Here is a 15,276-nt window from a genome sequence, read left to right as displayed (position 1 = left end):
ACTAACTGAATGTTTTGTGGTCGCATAGCAACTTGCCATACTGCAAAAAAACCGGATTGTTTCAAATGTCAAAGTATAAATAAGCAGATGATTTTTGGTCTTCAAATATATTTCTGGCCTGTAAATGATTTACTGTGGGTAGTAATTAGTACTAATTATAGGAAAGGGTAAACAAAACATTTTTCCTAACCTAGTGGACTATATACTGGTAAATTAGATTCGCGTGCATAATCTTTGTAACAATACATGACACTAACATACGGGCGTTTTTTAACCGGTCTTTTTTGTATTTAAATATGTTTCTGGATAAGCATTGCTGGTAATCTGGCTAGATCCAACCGAGCATAAAAATGAGCTTTCTAAATGCATTTAATTATTGAAACACTTATTTAGAAACTGGCAGCTCATATGTTTAACTAGCTACTCACAGATGACGTCCCTCGTGCCTTTTGAATCTTGAAATAGCACGGAACGGGTTATATCCGGCGGGAAAAAGATTTCAGACCAAAAGTATAGATTTCAAACTCTTCTTAACATCTGCAGGTTTAGAAACAGTTCTAGATTCCACTCAGATATTTTCGTCTGCCTGTTGATGTGATGCAGACGCAGTATCGCTCGCGCTTGGCTCGCGCTATTCTTCACGTGATAAGTAACAAAAACGAAAATAAACGGGTGTCAATCGGTGATGGTTGTAGAACACTAAATGTTTTGATGTGTTGATGAGGGTAATGAGGTAACTACTTCATTACAATCATTTGTTTTGATATAGCACATCTGACCTGCTGATCTTACATTTGTCTCCTGTCAAAACAATTAATCCGTGCGTCTGTTATTTGGAACTAATCAAATTGTTTTCATCGATCTTGTACAAATGCTTCCGAATGCAGCGCGTGTCCGAAGAACGCTAATGTGAAACGAGGCTCGTGATTGATACTATCGGCCTCGAGCTTATTCAATAAATTTGTACAGAAAAGTATAAACAAGGTTATAACAGTCGAAAGAAATACTCGACAGTCTTTTATCGTGAAACAGTTTTCAAATTAGCCTCTTATTTGACGCTTGATCTTTGCGCGTTTTATCGATTCATATTTGCATAATCCTCGGCCATGTTGAAATAGAATATTTATGAGAGAAAAATATAATTAACACACTTAAATGCCGATTCCGGGAACGGAAATTAGTTTCGACACGCAAACCCAACAAAGTGAATAATGCTTGAATAATACCTCGTATTTTCCTCCAATTTTCGTCGAGAAAGACCTTAAACCCGCCTCATGAATGTTTAAATTAGCTCTGCCTCAGTCACATATGGTGGCGGCAATTTGGATAATTTTCTTCGGAGGAGACAATCTAGATAAATATCATAAGAGGAACTAATGAAGTGAACAATAGCTTGATTATGTTTGTTTATGAATGTGCAGATCGTTCTATTGTGGAGACAGGGCGTTTAATTGAGTTCTATCCATATTTAACACCAATAACCATTACAAACGATAACTCGCGGCAAACGTCCCATAATAGCCGATAATTGCTCGACAGCATCAATATATTTTGGAAACCGTTGGATACATTAATGAGATAATATGCGGCAATTTACGAGTCAAGTTTCGGAGGAAATTAGGCACAGTGATCGTCTGAATTCATCCTCAAATCTGGTGTCGATATAAATAGCCCAGAAATTAGCAGATTTGAGCATATTATATGAATAATATTCGGCGTATTAAATTTTCAATGATCAGATGCATTTTTTTGTTTGTTATGTTATGCATGCTGCATTTAGAGAATAAGTGTCTAAAGTTAAGGAATATAGATACGTCTGCTTCCATACTTATCTTTTATATTTTAACTATGGATCGTTTGATAACGGGTGTTTTTTATTAACTATATTTGTTAAATGGATATGTTCTGCAGTCCAATGGAAGTGTAAAAAAGTTCAATAGTAAATAAAAACAATTAAGTTGTAAACAGATGTCCAGAGTGATATTGCTGTAAATTGATGGCTTATGGCAGTTTTTGTTACTGTTAGTTTTTTTTAAGGGTTCGTACTTTTCAGCCGCATCGTTTCTTTTACGAGTATCAGGCTAGATATTCTAAACGAACTTATCCAGGTTTCAATTTGGACAAATAATTCATCATTTTGTGGGACATTTTCAAAAAAGTTCTACTGGATGTCATTAACAGTGCAGACGGTACTCAAATGACGGCTGATCTTAGTCTGCATTGGACGTATGGGTATCATTATTTGCCGCCAGCACATTAAACTGATGCGAGGATCGTATTTTAAAAGCTTTTTCTATTACATATTTCCATATATAAAATGTACACGTGTACATGTACATGTAAACAAACAAATCATCCCAGTAGGTCCAGTCCTAGTTAGTTGGTATACCTCTGACAACATGTTGTCCAAAGTCTTAGATACGCCAAGTAATGGCAATTAGGCAAAAATGGACACATGAATATGATTTATTGACCCAGCAGAACGAGTAGAGAACCGACTTCAAACAATTCTGTCACTACCACGGACCACCCTCACAAACAAAATACAAACATTATATCGTGAAACATGTTCATAATTTTAACATCACGTAGTATTCTCGGTGCATTACATGAATATCTGTGTTGTTACAAGCTGAAAGCTGAGGACAACAAGAAAACGAAACACTGTCGGCCATAAACCAAAATTTTTTGCTCACTTTTCGCGTGTTCTGTACTTGGTACACTCAGACGCTTGTCTCCAGTACCTTTGTGACCAAGAAGCATGATTGTCACGTTTGGCGCGTTTGGCTCACCATGAGTATAAATCACGTGACTGCGTTGACACAATAGGTCATATGTCTCGGAGAGAATGTCAAATAGTGTGTAAGTGTACACATATTAGCAATAAAAGCCGACCCTTACATCTGATTTAAGTGTTGAAGATCAAAGACGAGTTGGAAAATGTCACTGGACTGACGGTATATTATATTTCATGTAGAAAAAAAATCTTGTAAAAGATTGTTGTTTTGTGGTCGAAAGTATAATGTCATATAAAAACAACAACAAATACACAGACATCTAAGATACAACACACAAAAGTTCGTGGTAAAAAGTTAATCAAATTGTCTTTTCTTTAACCAATCAAATTGACTCGGATCATCAACACGTATTAACGACTTTCTGTACATACTCAACATTATAAAAGCTTGTCCTAGAGTTTGTGTTAATATTCTAACATTATACAATAAAATGTAATACTTCTTATGAATCATTCTTTTGAAATAACACCTTTTTGTGAAACGGAAACAATCAAGGAAATTGGAGGAACAATATCTTAATGTGCGACGACGATTGTCAAAGAAAATTGAAACAACAGAACTCGAGGAAACAAAAATGTAAAAGACGTACACAAGGTTGCGGTTGATGGAGAAAACAGTTTAAAGAACATAGAATTAAATGTTGGTGACAACAAAAGCATAGTTCCCCTTATCAATTGAGTTGAGACTTTAAAACGATGGTACATGGTGGCATCATTCCTGCGGCAATGTAGAAAAAAGTTTCTAAATTTCATTTCAACTTGAGAGTTTCACACGCGCTGTTCTAAGTCGAGCATGTCGCTGCCCTGGCTTAAGGGGTTCACAGAGCTTTCAAGGTAGTCCTTAAGCTGACGAGTTACTATAATGTGTGCTTTCATTGTAACTTTCAAGTCTTAGCGTTGCCTTGCCTTTACTTTATTTCAATCATGAACATATGTATATTTCTAAATGGAACCCAATCATTGTGTGTTTTCTCAGATCAGATAAAGAATTTTTTTAGAGTTTTAAAAAATCAAAGAATATTTTGATGTGTAAAATTGGGTACATTTAAACCGTTTAGAAATTAAGATAAAATGAACAGAAATCAAACGTTTTCCATAATATATTAGTGTTTATCTATTGCTAAACTTTTTGTTCTGCAAAGTGTAAACACGTGCACATATGTTAAGCACGTGTGCACCCTTGATGTTTGTCACATGAGTCACGTGTGCCTCATATTTCAAAAGTTCACGTGCATTGCAATAATTGATAATACATCAAATAACCTTTTAACACAATTGTCGTACATTCGTGACCCCTTTGGTTGGAAACATGTGTGAAATTATCATCGTTTTGTAAACAAATAAAACAAGTCATCAGTTTTTATTTCAAATATGTGTTTTGGGTTGGAATTTACGTCGCATCAACACAGCAGAGGTCATACGGCGAATGTTCAGCTTTACTGGTGGAGGAAGACCTCGGGTGCATTTCATGCATTATTTCAGGCACAAACTGGCACCTGAGTAGAACCACCGACGGAAGTAAGCTAGCTGGAAAGCGTCCTCACATTAACTTATCCAATGTCTCTGGCGAATTCGAACCTACAGCGATGAGGGGCAAGTGATTTGAAGTCAACGACCTTAACCACTCGGACACAGAAAACCCCTAAAAATGTGGTATGCGTTGGAATTTTACATTGTTTTAAACTAATATACAATAAAAGCTACTTTTTTAACCAGTAATTTCTCTTGACAACCAATAATTTCGCCTGGCAGTATTTTAGACCAATGGCAAAAATAATAAAAAATATACTTTAATCAGTTTTGGCGGTTTTAAGCTCTACCATATTTTGTACGTGATAACGCAGAATTCATATGGTGTATTACATGAATGTGTAGTTAAGGCGGGAAGTTATACCAGCTAATGAAAATGAAGTTTACTTTCTAACTCAGTTACAACATAAATAACCATGTAAAAACTTAGTAATTTATGAGAAACCCGTTCGCCCCGCCTCTTCAATAATAAAGTTGTTACAAAGCAAGTTCTTACTTTTACATGACGTCATTTTTGTTTCTATTATTACTTTTACATTTTTAAGAGAACTAAAAAGATGTACATGGCGTTCAAAAAAAGATAAAAAGTGAATTTAGTAAATCCACATTCTACGAGGCTTTATCATTGGACCAGCAGCAAAAGCAAATAATAATAGAAATTTCTTGCAATGCGCCATTGATAATTTCAAGTTTTTCGTTCGTTTTATTAGGCAAGCAAGTCTTTTTTATTGGTTAAATAGTATGATTCAAGAGGTGAATGAGAAAGAAATTCAAATTAATATCATAAAGGTAGCAAAACGTAAAAAATTGATAATCACAATGACATAACTAATAGCAAAAAAAAAAAAAAAAAAAACAACAACACACGCAGAATGGTTCAGCTTTACATATGTTTTCTTTACATATGTTCTGATCTGTATGTGGCCAACTGGCCAATATGAAATATTTCGGAAACTGTAACAGAAAACCGGAAAAAAAACTACTTTTAAGAAATGAAAATAAAGATAATTTGGTGTCTTAATATAAAGTATTGATATTTTGATGTTTACTGGAAATAACGATATTGGTGCCATTTTCTGGTGAATCTCTTGTATATATCGTCACAAACTATAATGGCGTCACGTGGAATTTCTGACCTTTTCACTTTCTATATGATGTTTGACCATTGTTAAAATGTAACTGACCATATGTTTTACTTGCCACAGAAAATATCTTTTAATAAAATACTAAAACTATGTAAAATGTATTAAAAGAAAAATTTATCAATTACATACATGAAGTTATACATGTCATTGAGTAATTCTTATTTATAAATATGCTTGATTAAATCAACCAGATAGTATTCTGAGACATAATGCACATTTTTTCATATAAAAGTTAGATCTACATGAATGTGTTTGCAAGTAGTCTATTGCTCATTTATTACAGAGACATAAATACATTTTCTGAAAGCTAATGCATTTGTCTATGGCTGCATGTAAAACCATTTACAGTTTTTATTTAGATAACTGATATATCATTTTGTTTTAAAGAGAGCTACTGAATATTTTTTGTTACAAAACTATTCATATGACGAAAAAACTGGCTCAGTGGATATGTTCTGCTATGTTTTTCTAAGTAAAAGGCATGGAAAGTTACCAATATTTTAACATGCAGCAATAGATAAAACTTTCAAACGGTGTATAATATAAAAGGATCAAATGTACATCCATTAAGTTTTACTTGCTACAAAATGCCTATTTTTTCACTTTTTGATAGGCATGAGTGATATTTCAATGGAGTATATAGAAGCTGCTTATCTCTGTTATCTACATCTCTGTTTATAAGTCAATGTTTTTCAATTGGCCTCGTAGAATTTTTCTGTTGAAGTGTTAGCATCTAGTCATTTGCAGAACCATGCTATTTCTCAGGCCTAGGACATATATCATTTTTATCTTTCAATTTACACATGTACATTGTATATGGTCCAGTGATATTGCAATTTTCCCAGTGGCTTAAAGTTCTGGACATTCATTCTTCCTGCCAAAACTCATTCTCGAAGACCGTAATGTCTTGTCACTTTGTAAATCTTAGATAATATTACCCCGGAATCTGCGTGATCAATGTATGTACATTACATGTACAACATGTTTGATAATCCTGCGATGATAATATTGCGATAACACTGCGATAACATTGTCATAGTATCGCGATTAAATCGTGATTAACATCTACAGTTTTACCTCTGCTTTCGGTCAGTATACATTATGTACATTTTGTATTGGACACGACATTGAGGACGAAACCCACTAGATAGAGTACTGTTATAGCGAACTAAAGCTGTAATTTGATAAATTGCTTAGCATTTATACCCATATGCTTTGATATTTTTATTTGATGATGGGAAACAGTGAAGAGATTAATGTTTAGATAAGGTTTCATATCAATCAGTATTTTTTTCGCCGCCAGTTATTGTCTTTTTTTCCTACATAAAGGTACTTTGAATGTTGTCTGTGATAAAGTATGGAGGAAAGTATAATATCTACAATCTATGTTGAATATCACTACGCCATGATGACACATTTCTCATGAGAGAAGCCACATTTAATACCCATCTTCGCATGTTGCGTATCTGACCAACTAGAATTCTAAAAGGCAATCATTTAATTGATCATTCTTGCGAAGGAATTCATACACAAAGGGCACAAAGCTAAATGAGCAATTAAAGGGGGTTATCTCTAAACAACGGTCTCATTTAGTATTACACCATAGTATCATGGATTATGTGTCTTCAAAAACAGTTTGTAAAGATATTATCAGCATCGAATGCTTGTCAATTAAAATATACCTTAGAGTTCTTAAATTATGATTGTTTAATTTTAATAACATTCACGCTGTATCTGATAACGTTTAATGAACCGTGTTTACATCATAACCTCATAACCGTTAATTGTGAACAATTTTATTCATTAAGTACTCCGCCGAGTTTTAAGAATTTCAAGAAATTCATCATTTAATCAATTAAAAGCCGCTTAAAAAATGAACTTAGAGATAAGTAGGGCAAGATAAATGGATGTAAACGTCCATCAGAGGGCGCTTTATACATAAATGAATTTTCATAATATGCGTGGCGGATGAGGACAATATTAATAATATACTCATAAAAATAGTTCTCATGGTATTATTATGTTGTTACGGTCACAAAAGATTCATTAATCTAATGTCGGATTTTTTTTATTTGTTTCATTTAAATAAATTTGAAATACATGCTCTCTTTATCCACAAAACACTTTCATCCGTTAAATTATCAGAAATATTTCTACAAAAAGAAAAAAAAAGAAATATTATAAACTTTATTGAAGAAAAACGCTCTGATATAAATGTAACATTTCAAATATACGGCCTGAATCAGAGTTTGCAAAGTAACAGTTTTCTGCGAGGCCGAACTACTTTCTGCTAATTATATTTCTGCGCAATGACAACTTCCAGAGACTGTTTTTGATGCCAAAACTACGGGTGTTTTCGCTACATTGGCGCCTCTTTGGGTTCCTTTCAATGCACTAGTTGTTTCTCTAACAAGTTTTATGTCCAGTGAAATTATGGCTTTGCGTGGAGCCAATTCTGATACATTAGATTATACATGTTCAGCTTTCTTTTTCCATACATTTAAGAAATGATTTACGCTCATAATGGCGTGTAAGTATGGCACTGATAATATTAAGTTCTAGAAAACAAAGTCATGGCATGCGTATACTTTTAGTCATTTTCACGAAGTCTTATTAGAAAATCGTAAAAAAGTAGTTTACAGTTTCCAGAAGAATAAAAAATGTCGTAAAAGTTTGTATATGACGCGTGGCTTATAATAAAGAAAGCATTTTTATATTTACATCAACAACATATGTACTCAAATGAGATTTAAAATATATACTATTTCATTGGCCTATGATTTCAACGTAAAATTTTTTTCGGTCAGTTTTAAATCTATGTTGGGATATCAAATACGTATGTAATATCAAATGTTATGTCATTGTCCGAATGAAACACTAACAAAATATATTTATCGTCATTTTCCAAAACATTAACCCTTGATAATACATTATAATCCGACTTTTGGTCGACAAGTTTACACAGTCAAGTATGGGAATAATTTGTGCAAGTAGTTATATCCTAAAACAAACAGATTTTCCCTTGTAATACGCCGGCGATAAGTATAAATAATTATATTTCATACATTAGTAAGTAAATAGAATGTCTAAGGTGCCAAACTTTGAAACAGTCGGACGCCTTTGGTATTAAATTTGCACGGGTAAGTGAACAAAATCGTAGTTTACAGTGATTTAGCAGCACCGGGCGCCTCTAGTTCAGTTGACCGTATGGTTTTGTGGACATAAGGAATTTGCGACATGGATATACAGTGCTGTATTAATGCATTAATAATTTCAACTAATTACATGTTGTAGTCAATGTTATGTTTATTCTTTAAAGGAAAGAACGGCGATTTAAAACAAAGTTGCTTGTTTTTGTTTTGTTTTTTTTCATTAGGTATAAGTGCACACACTTTCGAGATGCATATAATTATAAAACATCATATTACGACTGTATATAGATCAATTTTGATTATTACCCGACGACCACTTTAAAATAATTACACAATAATTTCTTTGCTTTAACAAGATTGTTAACAGAAAATAATTAATATACAACAAGTTCGTTTCAAATCAAGTTGCGTTCTTGTTCGTTTTTTTCCGCCAAAAGCCGCCTCGCACTCGTGTTCAAAATCTCATTTTGATTTTACGAGATGTGGAAATGAAAGCTTCGAAAGCGCTAAATAGGCTTAAACGGCCTTGTAAGAGTCGTCTGAAGTGTTAATATCGTATAATACATGATATAAATTCCTGAGAAATTAACTCGAAATAAAATTAATTGTTTCAAATTTGTGTAGGCTCTTCATTTTCTAGGCATGAGACATGCTGTCTAAGGGTGTTTACTTTAAGAACACGTTCCAATTAACAAAGAATACTTGAAGGAAAAGTAGGAGAAGAATTATTACAGATACTGTCAGAATGAGAAGCTTGTTACTGTTTGCTAAACATGCGTGTAAATTGTTATGAAACAGTAAATGAAATTGAAAACATAGACGAGCGTTTTTTTTAAACTGCACTCTGTATAACGCGTAAAATACGAAAATGCGGTTTGTTCGTGTTACAGTGTTACGAACAGAATATACATTGTAAGTGTTCATGTTTTTTTTTCAGGATTTTTTTTTTCAATATGTAAAGGTTCTTTGATTTATATCCGCTTTTTTCCTGTAAATTACGAAATAATTATGCAACGTTATACAGTATATTTTTTTATTTTCATGTTTTCACAATGGTGGTCTTAATGTAATAAATTAATTACATGTATATACAATGTACAACGTGGAAGAGGTCTACAGATGTATAAAATAGATAGAAACCACAATCCCTTCAGACTCTGAAAAAAAATGTAAATGTTAAAAGCGTTTAAAAGCTTGCGAGTCTTCGTATGAAAAAAAACAACGTTACCATTAATTGGACAATTTAATGCAATTACATATTTATTAAATGCATTTATTTCTAAGTACCAACGCCATTAACTATCACCAAAATGTTGTAATTTATTATTTTTTCAACATAAATACATAAATAGACCACTTCAAATCAAAGTCATGGTTCTTAGAAATTATTTTATTCCGTCATATTTGCATCATAAAATCTGCTCAAGCAATTTGAAGAAAGTGGAAAGAAAAAATATATATTATTATTTAATTACCAATCATTTGTGGTTTGAAATTAATTGAGAAAGACCCGTTCATTTCAGTGCATTTCCTTTTTCACCAGTCCTCATTTTTATAGGACTTTACATCGCACCAAAACTGTATATGTCATATGGAGACTTTCCAGCTTTACTGGTGGAGGACGACCTCAGCTGCACATCTGTGCGTTACTTCAAGCACAAATGAACATCTCCGTAGAACCATTGACGTTCCGTAAGCTAACTGGATAGGAAATTAGATAAAATGATATTAAAATATTAAAAAATATACAACCAGAAATGGAAGCAAAGAAGCTCTGAAAGAAAAATCCGTAAAAAAAGCATCACATGTTGGTAACTTCAAGTAATACATTAAATATCAGGAAATAAATATCGTTGAATAACCTGTCTACCAAGCTCCGATGTGACAATATGACGAAAAAATAAAACAAAAAATATTATACCATTATATGCAAATTACCTTGAGAAAAAAAAAAGAAAATGAGGAAAATAATGGATTTATATGACATAATTGCCCTCCGTCCAGTTTTAAAAACAAGAATACATGTGTGTCGTACTGTATTATTGATACCCCCGCCCCCCCCCTCCCTCCCCTTCACCACCCACGTATCCTTGTTATCAAGGGGCTGCGTTCCGTGAATAGTTCTCTCCCTCGTTGAATTTTGTATTCATATCCAACTTAAAAGACATTATTCCATAGACAAACCTGTAATGTATTTATCATGCTAGAGTTCATGAATTTAATTTAAAAAAAAAATCCATTGAAAATTAAAATAATCGATTGTTTCATTTTGTTTAACGCAAAAGTTCAAGAGGAGAAAAAGATATCCAAAGATATCTTGCTGAAAGTCATGAACTGTTACCACCGGTGCCATCTTGCTTCCAGCAACTTTTCTAAACACATAGTCTATGTGCGCGCGAAACACGTGCACAATGCCTGATTGCAGAAGAAATCGTTACATATGACATTACGCTGCGCTAATTCGTTTTCTCTTATCAAATATCAAATAGTAACACGAGACGTCGCTCTTACGTGACAAGTTTAATGCAATTGAAATTCTTTGGATAGAAATAGTTATAGATTAAGATAAATTATTTCTCGAAGCGTTTCCTTGCAGTAGTCATATTACCTTAGGGGTAATAAAAACAGGCCCTTTTGCAACAATGTCGAGCATAGCAACGATTCAGAGAAATAAAACACAGAAAGAACACATTTTGAGAGAAAAAAATTCAACCTGAAAATATTTTCTGCATCGTTTTTCTAGTGGGGGATTAATGTTCAATAAAAGGCAGGGGAATAACGTTAGGACATAAATCCCAATGATAACAATTATACCACATTTAGATATATAACTCTTTAAAAAGTTTATATTCCAATAAATCTTAAATTTGCGTAGAGAAAAAGAGAAAAAAATAAGTTTTCTAGTTTTTTTTCATTTCATCTTGAAACAATACTTTTCTCAATGCCTTATTTCTATTTGGAATTTTAATTCATTTCTCCCGCTTAATTCCTTAATGTTTTGTCATTTTATAACGTAATCTTTTCATTTAATGAAGAGCTATTATTATATGAAAAATGTTTTTAAACAATTCATAGAAAATATGCGTCTTTTTTGTTTTGCATAAATGCAATTTAATGCAAGAAATATATTATGTCATAAGTTATAATTATATAAATCTTCACTGGTGCCAACGGTCCATCCTTTATAAGCGGCATTAATTCCATGGCAACATTTCATAAATATCCGTGTAATTGAACCATTTAAGATGTTTCTCCCCAACTTCCAATGTATCATCAGCTTTTAGTGTGCGTTAATTGCACGGCTAACAATCAAGACCCGCCTGGCGTCTCCACACACTCGAAATGTTTGTATTTGTAGCTTGTCGTCTGCTCCGGTTGTTAGCGGTAACTGTTAGAGTGTCGTATGCAAGACCTTGTCTGTGTTTTAAAAACACAGCTGTGTTGTTTCATAAACATAATCACCTGATATTTACTCGAATGTCAAGAGTTTGAGGCCAAAGATTTACGTTTCTTGGTACATTTTTTTCCGGAAAGTTATAACATTATCTGGAAAATCATTCCTTTTCGAACCACTTCCAAGCTCTATAATTGATCTTGACTAAAGAAGATCTTTGGGTCTTTTAATGTGTAAAAAATAATCAATTAAGTTTCATAAAAAGGATAGTTCAAAATGACTTAGATATATATCCTTTGGTGTGGTTGACTCAACGTTCTAAATTTGCATTGAAGTTTATCATTTTATATGGGAACGCTTGATCGACATCTGCATCTGAAAAGACATCGGAATAAAATCAAAACATTGTTAAAGGCCAACTATGCCTCAGAAATGCTATGATTTTATTTCTCAAAAACATTTTTATTTTTTGGCAATTTCCAAAAAAACTTATTTGCCACATAGATGAAATATCTTTTGCTTCATTTTTGCTCTGTTGATTATAGTAAATTAGTATTTTGTATGGAAGGTCAAAATACTACATTGTTTTGCTACATTTTTTGCAAATAACTGCACGTTCAGCGCTACATTTCTTAATTGTGAAACATCTAACATGCTCTAAATCCTTTATTAAAACATTATTTAACACATGTTTGACATTTCTAAAGAATTAAAAAAAAATAAGTTAGTTTCTGAGAAATAATGTGCCTTTAAATATCACAAAATGTATGAAATACCACTAGTTCCTCTAGAACAGAAACCCTTTGGTCACTATAATTATATAATGTTGACTGACTATCTTCAAAGTCTCATACTGATATCTCAAAAATTGATAATGGTCAGTTAAAAAAATGGAAGCTGGACAAGTCCATTTCATATTTTCAAGAAGTTAAAGGAACTTCACTTATGTCCAAAAGGCTAGAAATTTGAAATTTGACTTCTCAAATTAATCAGCTGGGGCACATTAAACAGAAAGTTTTGCAACGGATAATCATGAAATATATACAGAAATAAATTGAAAAACTGTGTGTTATTATTAGCCATATTTGAGTGAAAAGCGTTTGCAACGTGTTTCAATTTTGGCTCATTTTTGACAATTGGAAAAATCATTCTGATCTAAAATTTTGCACACATGTTAATGGAACATTAATCTCGAAAAATTATTGCCTGTCCCGTTATGTCATAAAAGCTCAGGGAAGTCCCTTTAAGTGTTTTTATATGTACTAAGATTTTAAGTCTTTCTGTGCAAAATAATTATGTAACAATAATACTTAAAATCATATATCAAAAGCTCTCTCAAAGAAAAAAAATGCACAGTCAAAAGAGCGACGAAAAACCCTTTGATTTTGTGAGATGATAAGAATAAATGAGAAAATCCTATCTTTTAATTATCAATGCATCTTCTTAATTGAAATTCTGCCGACTAACTCATTTTGAATAAAATCATAACTAGTTAAATAAAAGGGGGACTGTAAAATCATTTTAAAAACATTAATTTGTCAGTTCCTTGCGAAAGTGAAGGCAGCTGGTAGAAGTAAACTGCTTGACAGCATGCCCAGGAACGATGCGGTGGGGAACTGTGCTCTGGTAAATTCAGTGTGGCTTACTGTCGTAATCCGGAGGGTAAACTACCAACAACAACAACACCATAGATAAAGTACTTTTCCGCTGGTCTCCCTTGTTGTACTTTACATGCATATTCTATGTACTTTACATGCATATTCTATGTACTTTACATGCATATTCTATGTACTTTACATGCATATTCTATGTACTTTACATGCATATTCTATGGAAAAAAGAAAGATTGGTTATATGCTCAAAGTTATGACAATGTAAGAACATATTCGTTATATTGTATTCAACAACTGATAGCAAAACACGGCCAAAGAAACAATCCAAAATATCGGAATGACACCCATGGGGCACCGCAAAGGAATAAAGAAGAGGAGACTGGTGGATGGAGTGGACAAATGGAGTTCAGCTGAATAAAGGGGCCACGTGTCTTATAGTTTTGCAAAATAAAATAAGAAAAAGGCTATCATGGTACATGTGGCATGTCTTTACCACCTAAAGTCTCAAAGAAAGCAGCGAAACCACTTGCATGATAAAGTTAAACTTCGTTCGCCCAGTCCCGGAAAAATTCCTGTATAATATATATTGATCTACCTATTTAGAAGAAATGTCGCAATTGACGGACTGATATACTAACAAATAATAATGCTGACGTATTTATCATTCGACCGATGTTAGCTGGAAAACCTTCAACTTCGTCTTCAAGCCTATGATATGTACTACATAAAATATGATATAACACATGATAATAGTTCAACCTCGGTTGGCTCGAACTACCGATCTCTCGAACAAATTTGCACAGGACCTCCGAGTTCGAGCGAACAAAGTTTGACTGTATATAAATATTATATCACCAGAAAGACATTTCCACCAATGGTTCATCTGTACTTTCTTCATTACCAAAGCTTCTCCTTGTGGCTTATTTATCTTGATATTTCTCTTTTCTAGTATAAAATGTTTTATTGTCATAACATGTTGTGAATAAATGTTATCACTTATTAGAATTAGTCATTTAGTCATTTTCTTCAGCCTTTTTTTTCAAGAACTAATCATTTGACTATATCCTGAATAAAAAGCGTTATTTGAATCTGAACAAATTTTGCACGCGCCCAATTAGCGCCGGTGGTCACGTGATGCTGCAATTACGAGCATTTACCTGAATTTTATTTGAAAAAAAATTGTATGTATTGAATTCTTTTTCTTTTAGCATGTGGCTTTGGCAGAAAAATGCAATTCCTCGGGGAAACAAAATTAAAATGCACATGCGTGGAAGATCCTTTAAACTTATTCATTTACCAGACCATATGCTACTTTCTAAATCTATTTTGTAGTGACATGCAATTACAAAAGTCGTTCTTTGTCATTCGTATATGCAACGTAAGTCAGTCCCATAGCTGCAGTTAAATTGCTGCATATGATTTGCATATCCTTTCCTCGGTTTATTTGTACCTAACTTATTTGTAGAAATTATGTTTAAGGCATGATGTACAAATATGTATTTATACAACCTTCCTTGAGATTATAATAGCATATTTTCTAATACAAAAACCATTGGTCAATCACCATTTTAAAGGTCAATCTTTTGAAATCTATAGTCAATTCAGCTCAACTTGACAAGGAAATAAATGAGCAAAATGTGACTCC

Source organism: Ruditapes philippinarum, unplaced genomic scaffold (assembly GCF_026571515.1).
Source record: "Ruditapes philippinarum isolate M1 unplaced genomic scaffold, ASM2657151v2 ctg414_1_1_1_1, whole genome shotgun sequence".
NCBI lineage: Eukaryota > Metazoa > Mollusca > Bivalvia > Venerida > Veneridae > Ruditapes > Ruditapes philippinarum.
This window is presented reverse-complemented; position numbering follows the sequence as displayed.